Consider the following 15,706-nt stretch of genomic DNA (forward strand, 5'->3'; position numbering starts at 1 on the left):
CGATAGAGCTTCCAACAACAGTGTAAGTGAAATATTTCACGAATGTTGATTTTTGCCTCCATCACCATTTTTTGCTGCAATTATAGGTTATAGTATGGGGTTTGGGTCATTGGATGTTCTTTCGGTCATATGTCATTGGAATTTTGACCGGTTGAATTTATGGTGGTGATGGCGGTGGCAAAGGAATTGAAATTAGAGTTTTAAAAGTTTCTAGGTTTTTTTTTTGTAATTTGAGAAAATTTTGGTTTTAAATTTTTTTTAAATTATAATTTATGTTTTTTTATTTTAAACAAAAGGTTTCAAAATTATTATAATGTGACACATGTCACTTAACGAAAAAAATAAATAACCTTTACGGTAGGAGCACTTAAAATGATAATATTTATAACGTTAGGAACATGAATGAAACAAAAAAATTTAGAGATCTATTTAAGCAAAATAATATAATTTGGATGTTTATTTTTTAATTAAGTTATTTTTAAAAAAAAATTGAGTAAACTATGAAGTGACAAGTCCGGTACGAAACTAAGGTACCAAACCTAAGCACATGGCGACAATATATGCCAACGCCAGCCGGCATAGATCCTCTGTCATCTCGGTCTCCCTACCCCTTAATTTGAGGGACACATGCCCCATCATCCCCACCAATAATTTACTCACAACGCTTGTACCAGGTACATCTTAATTCCACCAAGAATATTCCACGCCAGGAATCAGAAGGGGCAAGAATGAAAACTTATCTTAGAACGGAATCCTTCCAACCGACGTTAACGGATCATTACGAAAATGGAGGGAACAAGTTACGACACCCACTAACGCCGTTTGGCTCGTTTTCCTTTTAAATCCTCAAACTAATAAAATGAAACGCGCGTGGCACGTGCACCGACGCTCGACGAAGAAGAAGCTGGACCCCGCGACAAACACGCACCAAAACATTTTATTTGATGTTAGTGACTGTGATCATTTCACGTGTCACCAACCAATCAATATCAACGAGAGAGAGACGTGGATCTATCCTTATCATCAATCAACCATTCTAACCCCAATTCCTCTTTCTTCAGAAACGGTTCATAAATTTTGGTATGTGTAATAATAAAATTAACTGACCCTATTCTCGTATGTAATGGGGTGAGGGAAGGTAAGGTAGTAGGTTATCTTAAACGGGTTGAGAGCAGCTTCTGTAAAAGATCTTCAACAGTCAGAATTATGAATTGTCCACCGTAAATCTTGATCTCAAGACCACAAAATTAAAAGCCTTACGCTCTACCAACTAAGTTGAACATACAATAATCAATACCTTAATTCCAACATTGATCATAATAAAACCTTTCTGCTCCTAAAAGTTTGTGCCTATGCAGTCCTATATATACATGATTTATAAAAAAAATACACTAAAATTACCTATTTTTATTCTATTTTTATTTTTATTTTATTTTAGTTGCCCAACTATCATTCTTTTAAATTGTATATAATATTACGTTTTGATTATATTTTATTATATATTAAAAAATTAATGATCATGTTGGTCTGTTGTTATAAAATAATGTCATATTATTATTGTAAAAAAAAAATCACGTCAAAAATTTTATTTATTTTTTAACTGCTAGTGATAAAAGTAGAATCAAAATGTTATATTATGTATGGTTTAAAAAAACGACTAAAATAATGGTTGGATGATTAAATACGAAGTTTATCCTATATATATAAACTATAGTATAGAAGGTTAGTTAAGTGAAGAATACAATGAACGAATGGAGGGTTTGGTCGACTAAAATTATGGAAAGATGGTACTGTCTTTAATAAAAAGTGGGAGCACTGCGGAATTATGTTTATGTTGGGCACTTTGTATATAGAGTTGCTGCATTAGTCATGGTGTCAATGCATAGTTAGGAGATGTAATTGAATATTAGGTTGTGCGCAGGCCACCTTTCATTTTGTTTATTTACTCCATAATGGCTTTAATAGTTACGACAGTGCCACCTATCCTATGAAAGAAGTAGAATAAAAATTATTAATGCACAAGCTTTTTACCAGAGATTGTTCTGCCTATCATAATAGAGATTAGGGCATAGCCCCATACGGTTTTCCCTACTTGATCCCCCAATTATTGATGTAGGTTGATTAGGATAGGGTAGAATGAAATGACAGTGGAAGGAATTTGATTGACGTAACCTGTTTTCGAGTAGCCAAAAAACATATGAATATATGTATGGAAATTTCATATGTGAATATATCAAGTGTCCAGCTAATGCAGCGGAGGATGGGTATATATGTTTATAGTAAATTCAAATTTTTTATTAATAATTTATTTTATTAATTAATTTTGAAATTTTATTTATACTGATTTAAAAATATTTTTGAATGTGATACTAAGTTTATGAGTAATGAAACATGCACGTGTCAAGATGGATTTGGAAATAGAAGTAACCAAAAGAAACATTTCAGATAAACATAGTTGCTGTCCAGCTTATGAGATGGCGGATGGTAGCTTTCAGTCAATAACATGAAAATTGATGTTTATTTATATTTTAAAGGAAAAAGTTGATCAATTTGATGATAGCAAAGGAGGGGAATCCACTTGGTCGAAACGAATGCTTGGAGCAATGCATCATCAACATTAAGCAGGCTAAGCATAATCCTGCCATTAATGGTGATTAATTATAATTTTGCTCACAGTCAGTGAGACAGCATTGAGCAGGATAAGGAACGTGAAAACCTGCCATAATGAGTGATAAACTCAGTTGCAAAAACCATTTCATTACAGCCCTAAATAAACAAATCCTTTTTTCTTTTATTAAAAAAGAGAGTGTGTGTGGTGGGCAGTTGGTGGCCTTAAACTGCGGTTGGATTTGGAAGTGAGAAACAGGACTTTCACTTTCCGCTAGTCTCGGCGTTGAAAAGGTAAAGCAAGTTGGAACAAGTAAAAGAAGTGGCTGATTGATGCTTCCCCTTTACCTACTTAATTAATTATTAAGTACATGCCATGTGGGAACGTCTTAGAAACACACATCTATCTAATCAACTCTTGCTTTGACTTCTATAATCCTTCTACGATTAATTTATAAAATCTAATTTTTATTAATTTGGGTTAAATACAACAAGTGTACGTTTAAAGATAACTTTTAATCATTTGACATTGAACGCTCACACTTTTAATATTTGTGGTGTTCGAAATCAGAACTTTAAAAAAATAACAATTCATTTATTATTGAAGTCGTTTGGTTCGTTGCAAATCTAATTAATTTAATTAAAGGTTCCTAAAAAAACTACTTCATAAATGGCAGAGAAAGCATTTAAAATTTAGGGTAAATTACGGTTACCTTATAATAACACATCAGCATATTCGTTAGTTTTTTAACAGTGGGTGACCGAACCGGAATAAAAATATAACATTAGGTATGATTTTAAAAAACAAAAATAGTGAATGAGTAAAACGGAATCACAAGAATAAGTGAATGACTAAATATGAAGTTTATCCTAAATTAATCCGAGATTTCATGTTAATCTTAGGTGGCGTTTGGTTCACTAAAATATTTATGAGTGAATTGGAATCTGTGAAGGAATTGGAATCTGTAGGAATTGGAATCCAATTCTATATTCTGTTTGGTTGGCAGGAAATGGAATTGGAATCCAATTCCATATTTTGTTTGGTTCGCAGACATGTCAGATGAATTTGATTTCAGTAATATAAAATGACAGAATTGCCCTTCTTGTTTTTTTTGCTTTATTTTAGTTTATTTTACAACTTACATGTAGTAATATTATAAAAAAATAAATTATTAAATTTTCATTTTATTGATTGATTATTCATTTCAATAAATTATAAAAATCATGCTAATAAACATTATAAGTTAAAATCATCGCAATCAAATATGTTAATAAGTTACCAAAAGATAGAGCAATATTTCGATACATTCCAATCGGAGTATGTTAATTAGTTATCAAAAATATACCAAAAACTATTTTTATTCAATATATGAATTAGAAACTCGACCCGACACGACTCAAAATAATAAAAAAAATATTTTTATTCAATAAAAACATTGACTTAATTGAAAAAAATTATATATAGAGGGGTATTACTGTAATTATTTCTAAATATATAAGGTAATTTTTTCGGGTCGGTCCAGTTTTTTTCACCCTAAACCCGAACCCGACCCGACCTGACCCAAATATCACACTTAAAAAAACCCGACCCGATTCGACCCGAATATCACACTTAAAAAACCTGACCCGACCCGAACAAAATAAAGTTTCACCCGACCCGACCCGAATATATGAATTAGAAATCCGACCCGAAATAATAAAAAATTATTTTTATTTAATAAAAACAGTGACTTAATCCGACCCGAATTATATATATTTTCGGGTCGGTCCCGTTTTTTTCACCCTAAACCCGAACCCGACCCAACCCGAATATATGAATTAGAAACCCGACCTGAAATAATAAAAAAATATTTTTATTCAATATATGAATAAGTTACCAAAGGATTGATGAGGGTAGTATGGTCAAATTTCAATTCCCTCCAACAAGGGAATTGAATTCTTTGATGAAATTGAATTTCATTAGGGATTCCAATTCCCTTGAAAAACTTGAACCAAACATGGGAAAGTGGTGGAATTGGATTCCAATTCCCACCAATTCCAAGTGATTCCATCCAACCAAACGCCACCTTAAAGCGTGGTAAAACTCATTTTCAAGGGAGGAATATATTTTTATACTATTTTAACGTTCATGTTGGTCTTGCGGTCAACTTCGTTCATTCAATTATGTCTCATCCTAAACTGATAAGTACATTTGACTTGATGATTTTTTTTCAGCTGTATTCATTTCAAATGTTCTAAACTGTAAAAACCTTATAAACGTGAACTTTAATGCTTACTAATTATGGACAGATTTGCGTTGCTTTATTTTTCATTAACAATAAGTTTAAGTTCAAATTTGAAGGAATTAGTGACCCTATTATGATGAAAAGAAGAAGGCTCCAATTTCACAGAAGTAGAGATTAAGCATTGAATCGAGTTTATGCCTCATTGTAGTACTATATACATTTGCATATGGTGATTTCATATTGTAGTAATAACGACGGGTGGACCGAGGAGTTGATGGATGCGTTCTCCTTGAAACTTTTAAATTATTATATATTTTAATAATATGTTTTTAGGTAAACTACATAAATGATCATCCTATTATGGGCATTGGTCTCGAAATGATCATCATTTTTAAATTTACATCAATATGATCACTGAACTATTTAAGTTATTTCAATATGGTCACATGTCGTTAACATTTAATGGAAGTATTTAGGCTTAAATATACAAAAAATTCCCATGTATGCCCGTTTTTTCAGTTTAGTGCCTAACATTTTTTTCGTTTCAGTTTGGTGCCTAACATTTCATTCTGTTACTCAAAATAGGTCACGTCGTGACAGACCGTTAGTTTTCTCCGTTAATTGACACATGTCACAATCTGATAACTTTAAAAAATTATTTTTAAAAATAAATATTAAAAATATTATTATATTTATAAAAAAAAAACTCTTATTTCTTTTAAATTACAAAAAAGCCTAAATTCTAACACCGAAACTTACCCACGGCGGCGAACGGCGAGAACGGCGACTATGACGTGACCCACCTATTGGGTTTTGAGCGAACGACGATGAGGAAGCTAAATATGGTAGCGGTGAGCCAAACAGAGGTCCGAGGTGGCCAAAATCGTCCAAAATCCGAGGCGTCGGGTGGGTTTTCGGTGAAACTTTAAGGGCTCGATTCCGGCAAACGACGATGACTATCCACAAATTGTTTTGGGGTTTGATCATGGCAGCGAGGCGCTTCGATTGGGTTGGGCAGTGACATGCACGGACGAGCGGCGGCGGCGGTTGGAGTGGGTTTAGGGTTGAAATGAAGGTTTTCAAAGTTTTTGGGTTATTTCGAAATTAATGTGTTTTTCTTTTTTAAAATATATTCATCTCGTTCTCATCTTAAAAATATATTAAATACAATTTAATGTCATTAAATTGCCATACCCGTGTAACATAGTTTCTCATCCATTCATTTTAAGTTTTTTATAATATTGATATTAAAATATAATTTAAAATAAGATTTATTTTTTTACAATTATGACAATTTAATGTCATTTTAAGTATTTAATACGTTTTTAAGATGAGTACTATATGAATGCAATTTAGATATATATTGAGGACGTCCTATATTAAAAGATTACGACTAGAATTAATTTGATATGTAATGAAGATTTTTAGAGATATATCAGGGATGACGTTTGTTCTTCACGCGGTTATATAGAATTAGTTTTGATATTTAACTTCAAAAAGATATAAAAATAATTTTGAATAATAAATTAAAGTTAATTTTGAAGTCTGAAATATAAGTTGTCTTACGTTGAATTTATGGATTAGAATAAGATACTTTTGATTAGAGTGACTTTTTACGTATGAAACGTCTTTCAATTACATCTAATTTTTAAAAATTTTAAAAATTTAAAATTATATTTAAAAAAAGAAAATACATTAATTTCAAAATAACCCAAAACTTTGAAAACCTTTATTTCAACCTCTAAACCCACGCCGACTATCGTCGTCGCTCGTCCGTTCCTATCACTGCCCAACCCATTTGAAGCACCTCGCCGCCATGATCAAAGGCCCCAAAACAATTCGCTGATAGCCGTCGCCGTTCGCCGGAATCAAGCCCTTGAAGTTTCACTGAAAACCCACCCCGACGCCTCAGATTTTGAACAGTTCCGGCCGCCTCGGACCTCCGTTTGCCTCATCGCAACCATAGTTAGCTTCCTCGTCCCTTTCATCTAAAAACTCCCAAAACAATTCGTGCATATCCGTCTCCGTTCACCGGAATCGAGCCCTTGAAGTTTCGCCGAAAACCTACTCTGACGCCTCGAATTTTGGACGATTCTGGCCACCTCGGACCTTTGTTCGCCTCACCGCCACCATATTTAGCTTCCTCGTTGCCGTCTGCTCAAAACCCAACCGGTGGGTTACGCCGTAGTCGATGTTCGGCGCCATGGGTAAGCTTCGGTGTTAGGATTTGGGTTTTTTTGTAAATAAATAAGGGTTTTTTTTAATAAATATAATAATATTTTTAATAATATTTTTAAAAATAAATTTTTAAAATTACCAGATTGTGACATGTGTCACTTAAAGGAGGAAACTAACGGTTCATCATGGTGTGACCCATTTTTAGTAACGGAATGAAACGTTTGACACCAAACTAGAACGAAAAAAACATTTGGCACTAAACTGGAAAAACAGACATATGTTGGACACTTTTTGTATATTTAAGCCAAGTATTTATGTGGCAATTAACAAAATTGCTATAATTAGAATGCGGGTCCTTGTAAAGTTATGTATTCGTGACGCTAGAACCCTGCTTTGTTTTCTTCCATTTAGTCACTACTTATATATGATTTGTTTCCTTGGATTTTCATTTAATGTAATTTGATACTGACTCTGTTTCTAACTTGTCTAACGCCTTAATTTGAGTATTAACTTTAAAATCTTTTAAGTCTTAATTTCAATTTAACTTGTTCAAGTTTAGGCAGAAAAAAATTAAAATAACTTAATTGGATTTGAACCCAAAATGAATAAGTAACCAAACAAGCCTTAACCAATAAGCTAAATCTAATATTTAGGAATCAATTATCATATTATATTTATATATTATATTATAGCTAATGATAAAAAAATAAAAACGGATAAGTAAGAACTTACATATATGCCAATTGAGAATATGACAACAGTTAAATCACTAAAATAAATCTAAAAGTTTATTTATAATTGATTTAAGATTTTAATATTTTTAAACTAAATTTATTTTTTTTCATATTTATTTTTTAATGATTATATATATGAAATCAATAAAAAATAATTTAATATTAAAATTATAATCATGAGAAAAAATATTTAAGATCAATTTATAAATTTATCTTTTGATTTTAAATTGTGCTCATGAGTTCGGGTATGTTAAATAAATTTTTAATTTAATTTTAAACTTAATTTCATATATATAATCATTAATAAATAAATATAAAATATATTTAATTTAAAAATATTAAAATCTTAAATTAATTATAAATAATATATTATATTTTTTTCGTAATTTAAGTGTTATTATATTCTCAATTGGTCTAGATTTAAGTCCTCACTTGTCTATTTTTATTTCTATCATTAGATATAATATATAATATATAAAATATTTTAATTGATTTCTAAATATTAGATTTAGCGTTAAGGCTTTGCTTGGTTACTAACTGATCTTGGGTTCAAATGAAGTTATGTTATTTTAGTTTTATTTTTTTGCCTAAACATGCACAAGTTATATAACAGATGTATTATCTTGATATCAAGTGTGAGAATTGGCTCAGCGATTAATTCTAAAATTTAGGAGATTTAATCTATAAATTTAATACATGACTAGAATAAAAGATTTTAAAGTTAATGCTCAAATTAAGGCATTAGACAAATTAAAAATAAAATCAGGATCAAATGCATTAAATGAAAATCCAGGGAAACAAATCATATACAAGTAGTAACCAAAATAGTTTAGTAGATACATAACTTTACAAGGACCTGCACCCTAATTATACCAATTTTATTAACTATCACTTAAACACTTCTATTAAATGTTGACGACAGATGGTTGTATTGAAACCATTTAAATAGTTCAGCAGTCATGTTGAAACAAATTTGAAAATGGTGATCATTTCGAGACCAAACCCATAGTTAAGTGGTCAATTATGTAGTTTACCCTATATTTTTATACTGTAATGATTGTAATAATTTATAATGTTATGATAATAATTGGTTTTAATTTAAACGGCTCTTTATAACTTTATACGATATTCATCTATATTTTTTTCATATGCAATATACATATATCATACAAGATTGAGAGATTTGACTCAAATTTAAAAATAAATCCACTAATTATTAGAAATTTTGAGTTATTCAAATTTTATAAATCCAATTTAATTTGAAGAAAAATTCAACTCAAATCAAGTTTATAAAATTATGAACTGCAAGTCCAATTGATCAAAAAAAAATAATTTTTAAGTAAAATTGAGTTTTATTTTCCAGAATCATAAGTGCAGTGTACAATTTTGATTGAGGGTGGAGAGACAGTGAGGTTGAGCCAGAAATATAAAAAGAATCCATATATTGTGAAGAGAAATAAAGACAAGAAAGATGACATCAGTTAGTGTAGATTAAAACATCTCATAATAGTAATACAGTATGTGGGTTCAAGTGTTGTCGGCATATAATCTACAGTCTGATCTATGTAAAATTTCTTCATATAAACTAGGTTTTGATTACAAAAGAATCGTCACAATAAATACAGAGAGTTTTAGGTTCATGAAACTGAGCTGGGTTATTGTGGGTTCACATGGAAAATACCGAGGAAGGAATGGAGACAGATTTTGCAAGAGGTCCCTAAAAACAAAAGGCAGGCTTCAGCAATGATCCCTTCATTAATTATTTTCCTCTTTGTGCTTTCATTTATGACCATAATGTCCTAGGCCAGATGGTATATTAACAACTCAGCCCACAAACAGTTGTGCTGTAAAAAGGGTGTTGTCGGTTGGCTCTGTAAGTTTGCTGGGTTAAATTTGGAATTAGATTATATCAGACGATTTTGATGCATGTCCATTTGGTAGTATTGTAGTGATACCGACAACTGGAGTTAAAGATTTAGCTTATCTTATGACTTGACACATTCATCCATCTATAGAGGAAAATCAAAATTTGGGTTCTCAAGTATATAATTTCCAGAAATTAAAAGAAAAATATTTGATAAAAAATACATCAAAACATGTCCAGTAGTACTTAATAGACATGTAAATTACATGTCACCTTTCCATAGTTTTCAGTAAAAATAGGGGAAAATGGCAGTGAATAAACTAGTAATGTTATGGTAGATTCTGTTAAGGCGTGGGGAAAACTCACCAGCATTAAGCTTTTAATCTCCACTTAATAACAGTCTAAAGCTTCCATCATTTACTGTTGGGATACCTTTTTTTCTTTTTCCGAATTTCCTTTATTGTATTTGTTATAATGGCTTTGGACACTTGTAAGCAATGTGAGCTGTGAGTTGAAAACTTAACACCCGTTTTTTCTTCATTTATAAATTTGAGGTCTGCTAAGGGCCTCAATCGTGAAATGGATTCTCTTCCTTCATTTCACTCTCATTAAACCATAAACCCCTTCTTCTTCTTCTTCTTCATCTTCTTCTTTATTATTTCTCACCCTTTCTAGCTTCAAACTTTGGTTTTGTGAGTTTTAAAGTAAAAGAGGCTGAATCTTGAGCTGGGTTTTTTTTTTTAAAATATCAAAACATGGAAAGAAGATCATTTTCATGGCTTTTAATTACATTCTGCTTAGCTCTGTGTTTGGATTGTCAATTGGTTCACTGCAGGGTTACTTATGATAGGAAAGCCATTGTGATCAATGGACACAGGAGAATCCTCTTTTCTGGTTCAATTCATTATCCCAGAAGCACTCCCGAGGCACTTCAAAAATTTCTCCTTTTATTCAAAATTTCAGAGCTTTCGGGGCATGAATTCTTTTTTGAGAAACTTTTTTTTTGTAGATGTGGGAAGATCTTATACAGAAGGCCAAAGATGGAGGAATTGATGTAATTGAAACCTATGTCTTTTGGAATGTTCATGAGCCATCTCCTGGGAATGTAATTCTTATTTTTTTCCCTCCATTTTCCTCCACAATATAAAAATAATATTTTTGCTTTCTAAGCTGCTTTCCTTTTTCTTGGAATTGAAGTTGTTAAATATTTTATTGTTTTTTCAGTATAATTTTGAAGGAAGATATGACCTCGTGAGATTCATAAAGACAATACATAGAGCAGGTGTCTATGCTCATCTTCGCATTGGGCCTTATGTTTGTGCAGAGTGGAATTTTGGGTTAGATCTTAATCTCTAGCTATGCTTCATTTCTTATTTCTCTTCTTTGTTGTTTGAGATAATTGGTATAACATTCTTTTTACCATGTCCAGAGGGTTTCCTGTATGGTTAAAGTATGTACCAGGCATCAGCTTCAGAACAGACAATGAACCTTTCAAGGTATATATATCCTTTCTTCCTTTGATTTTACTGCATGACTAAAATTATTGGAAGGTAAATTAATCAGTAATAAATAGTTCAGGATATATTTTTAACCGTTTGTTAATAGAAGTAAATAAATAAGGATTGTTAATACATATAATTGCAGAGAGCTATGCAAGGTTTCACTGAGAAGATTGTGGGACTGATGAAGAGTCATAACCTGTTTGAGTCCCAGGGTGGTCCCATTATTCTATCTCAGGTAAAAGCTTTCCTTGTTTCCATTAAGATGTTGATTTATGCAACTAGGGATTTCGCGTCCGAGGTTCGTTTACAATGGTCATATGCAGCCTCTAGTTTACTCTTTTTAATTTGTATGAACTCAGATTGAGAATGAGTATGGGGCACAGAGTAAATTACAAGGGGCTGTTGGCTACGATTATGTTTCTTGGGCAGCGAAAATGGCCATCGAGACTGGAACCGGAGTCCCTTGGGTAATGTGCAAGGAACAAGATGCCCCAGACCCAATAGTAAGTAATCCAATCAACATTTAGCATGTTAAGTCACTTGCTCTATGATCTTAGTGTTCTAAGGAATTACTTACTGTGGACAAATATATGCAAAATCCAGTTTCACGTTTTCAAATTATATATATGTTTTCTTTTTGTGTCAGAAATCTCCATGTTAATTTGCATAATATGGATGGTAATAGAGTTTTATGTGTACTTTGATAGATAAACACATGCAATGGTTTCTACTGTGATTCATTCCAACCCAACAAACCCTACAAGCCAACAATGTGGACTGAGGCTTGGAGTGGATGGTAAGTTCTTTTCTTTTACCTTCTTTGTGACCTTAATTTGAAGAATCTTGTATGGTTTGTGAGTCCAACCATTATATGCCTTTGTTTATGCAAAAGGTTCTCCGAGTTTGGTGGTCCACTTCACCATCGTCCAGCCGAAGATTTGGCATTTGCTGTTGCTCGATTCATTCAAAAAGGAGGATCTTTTGTTAACTATTACATGGTAAGTTCCTATATTTTCTCATTATCTTCACTTTTTTCAAAGGGTATACAGTTTTTACAATGGAAACATGATTCACATTTCGAACCAGTATCATGGAGGGACCAATTTCGGACGTACGGCTGGAGGTCCTTTCATCACTACCAGTTACGATTATGATGCTCCAATAGATGAATATGGTGAGAAAAGGCTAATTTTATTACTTCCAAGTTCCTTGTGTATTAAAATATAGAAGAATTGTTCACACCTTACTGTCTTTACCTCACATCAATTGCATTTAAAACTGAAAACAATATGAACTCTGTATCCTCATTCACTTGTGTCTTCTCCTGTTAACCTATCAAGGCTTATTTCCTTCGATTTTGGGTTACAAAAATGGGAAGATCATATCTGCTCTCTCTTTACACGGTCCTCCCCGTTGCCTTACCTCTAATTCAAGCTAAAAATGACAGGTTTGATTAGACAACCAAAATATGGTCATCTAAAGGAGCTCCACAGGGCTATTAAGATGTGTGAGCGATCTTTAGTGTCGGCAGATCCTATTATTACATCACTAGGAGACTCCCAACAGGTTTCTGCTTATATTCTTTCAGTCCATATTTCCAACAGGTTCACTAATTCTAGTCATCATTTGGAATTTTCCAGGCTTATATGTACACAACGGAATTGGGAGATTGTGCAGCTTTCCTATCAAACTACGATACCAAATCTGCTGCGAGGGTGCTATTTAACAACATGCATTATAACTTGCCTCCTTGGTCCATCAGCATCCTTCCCGATTGCAGGAATGCAGTATTTAATACTGCAAAGGTATTGATTTCGTGAAATAATTGAATTTGTGAGATCAGTTTTAGGACTATGGGAACTGAATCATACTTTTTAGATTAAGTAATAAAAGGTTTGAGGATCTCTATGTAACTCGTGCTGTTTTCTTCAGGTTGGAGTTCAGACATCACAAATGCAGATGCTACCGACAAACACCGAGATATTCTCATGGGAAAGTTATGATGAAGATCCTTCTTCACTAGATGACAGGTCTGCAATTACTTCTGATGGGCTATTAGAGCAAATAAATGTCACAAGGGATGCAAGTGATTACCTGTGGTACATTACTAGGTGAGACCGACAAATCTGGGGTTAGATTTGAAGAATATTTCTGCTTTGTCCTCTCTCTTGATTTATTATAGCTTGTTTCTTCTGCAATTCTTTGTCTGTTTCCAAATGTCTTCGTCAATTTGGGAATGTCTCACAAATACATGTTATATGATACAGTGTTGACATTGGTTCATCTGAATCCTTCCTTCGTGGAGGGGAACTCCCTACTTCATTGTTCAATCAACAGGCCATGCTGTACACGTCTTTATCAATGGACAACTTTCAGGTACATAATTATGTTGCCCTGCATTTTCCTTTTTTTTTTCCTTCTTTAGAAATAGAAGTCTTATCATGGTGTTTAACAGGTTCTTCTTTTGGAACAAGACAAAATAGGAGATTCACATACACAGGGAAGGTCAATCTGCATGCTGGAACAAACAGAGTTGCGCTGCTGAGTGTTGCCGTTGGATTACCAGTTAGTTCTTCAAATCATCAAAATCTTGAAAACAATGGCATGATTATTGTGTTTTGAGATGGGAAATGACATTTTTGTTGTTTTTTTGGTGATTGAAGAATATAGGGGGACACTTTGAGACATGGAATACAGGTATCCTAGGTCCAGTTGCACTGAATGGACTTGACCAAGGAAAATGGGACCTATCACGGCAAAAATGGACTTACCAGGTAGTGAAATAAACCTCTTCATTGTCTGTATTGTGATTCAAATATGTTTTCCTCATGAATCCTCTTTCAACAGGTTGGCCTTAAAGGAGAGGCCATGGATCTAGTCACACCAAACAGATTTTCCTCGGTTGAGTGGATGGAAGGATCATTGGCTGCACAAAAACAACAGCCTTTAAGATGGCATAGGGTAAGAAAAAAATGAACAGTACAAGTGATTGCAGGATAAGGTGGGGATTCTTAAAAGTTCAATACGGTTTCCCTTTCAATATTGCAGGCTTATTTTAATGCACCTGAGGGTGATGAACCATTGGCTTTGGACCTGGAGAGTATGGGAAAAGGTCAAATCTGGATTAATGGGCAGAGCATTGGTAGATATTGGACTGCATATGCTCACGGTGACTGCAATGACTGTAATTATGCTGGAACGTTTCGACCGCCCAAGTGTCAGCTTGGTTGTGGAAATCCAACCCAAAGATGGTAACCATTTTTTGGACCGAAGATATGAAAAAACTTTTCAAGCGCGCGTTTTAATTAATTTTTCTTTCTCAGGTACCATGTTCCTCGGTCTTGGTTGAAACCTACACAGAATCTGTTAGTTCTGTTTGAGGAGTTAGGAGGAGATCCCACAAGAATCTCACTTGTTGAAAGATCCCTGTCCAGCGTTTGTGCCGATGTCTCTGAATATCACCCATATGTTAAGAACTGGCAGATTGAAAGCTACGGAAAGGTACAAGAGTTCCGCAGACCGAAGATTCACTTGCGCTGTAGTCCCGGACAATCTATCTCTTCCATTATATTTGCAAGCTTTGGAACACCTTTAGGAACTTGTGGAAGTTATCAGCAAGGCCCTTGCCATGCTCCTGCTTCATATGCCATCCTAGAGAAGGTATTTTAAATTTCTTTGTCTGACAGATAAACTAAAACTTGCATCTATGCATATTTCTCACTATGTTGTCATGTTATATGTTTAACAGAAGTGTGTAGGGAAGCAAAGATGTGTTGTCACCATAGCCAACAGTAACTTCGGGCAAGATCCATGCCCAAATGTGTTGAAGCGGTTGTCTGTCGAAGCTGTTTGTGCTCCGATGTCTTCTACAACAGCACAGGCAAACTGGGGAGGCTGATTAGATTAAAAACGACTCACAGAACAACTCCAGAAGGTTTGCATCTAGTAATTTAACTATACACTATCAGCACTTGAAGAAAGCAGCAATGAGTGAAAAAAAAGAGAGAGCAAAGAATAGACCTTTAGTTTAGGTTAGGTGCCACAGCATTTCCAAGTGGAGTGCTCTGGCAAAAGTTGTTCATTGTTCAGTGTTATAGGCAATGAGTCATTTTAATTTTGAAGTTTGTGTAAATTAGTGATTATAATAAGATAGGTGAGTTTCTAAGTTCTTGGGGTCCTTAAATTTAGGTCCTAAAGGTGAATTTTCTGGTATGCCGCTGGACTTTTAACCGGATATATCAGCAGCAGAGAAACACACAGTTGTATTTGGTGTGATATCTGTTTGTATCAGTGGGGGGAAATTGAACCCCTATTAGGTTCATGTTGGGAGCGGTTCCTAATATGACCATTGTTTTATGTGCAGTTCCTGAATCAAATTGCCCTTTTTTTTCATTGTTCTTTCCAAGCTATAATTCATCAAAGGTAATTGTGGTGTCATTTATTTTCCACCAGATGACAAAGTCTGAGGAGATAATTTATCTCCTGGCAAACCCTACAAGTATCAAATAATCCACGGGGCTAAAGTTTCAAGTGACATAACCAAAATCACATCAACCATGAAAGCAAGCTTTGATTATGAATCATACTAGTTAAGGA

The 15,706-nt window shown here is 33.5% G+C and overlaps 1 pseudogene; it reads left to right on the plus strand.

Annotated features, from left to right (window-relative positions):
* The first annotated feature begins 10,125 nt into the window (after positions 1-10,125).
* On the plus strand, positions 10,126-15,111 carry LOC120120311 (annotated as a pseudogene).
* The last annotated feature ends 595 nt before the right edge of the window (positions 15,112-15,706 follow it).

The sequence above is a fragment of the Hibiscus syriacus genome, unplaced genomic scaffold (genome assembly GCF_006381635.1).
Source record: "Hibiscus syriacus cultivar Baekdansim isolate YM2019G1 unplaced genomic scaffold, ASM638163v2 tig00000091_pilon, whole genome shotgun sequence".
In the NCBI taxonomy this organism is placed as follows: Eukaryota; Viridiplantae; Streptophyta; class Magnoliopsida; order Malvales; family Malvaceae; genus Hibiscus; species Hibiscus syriacus.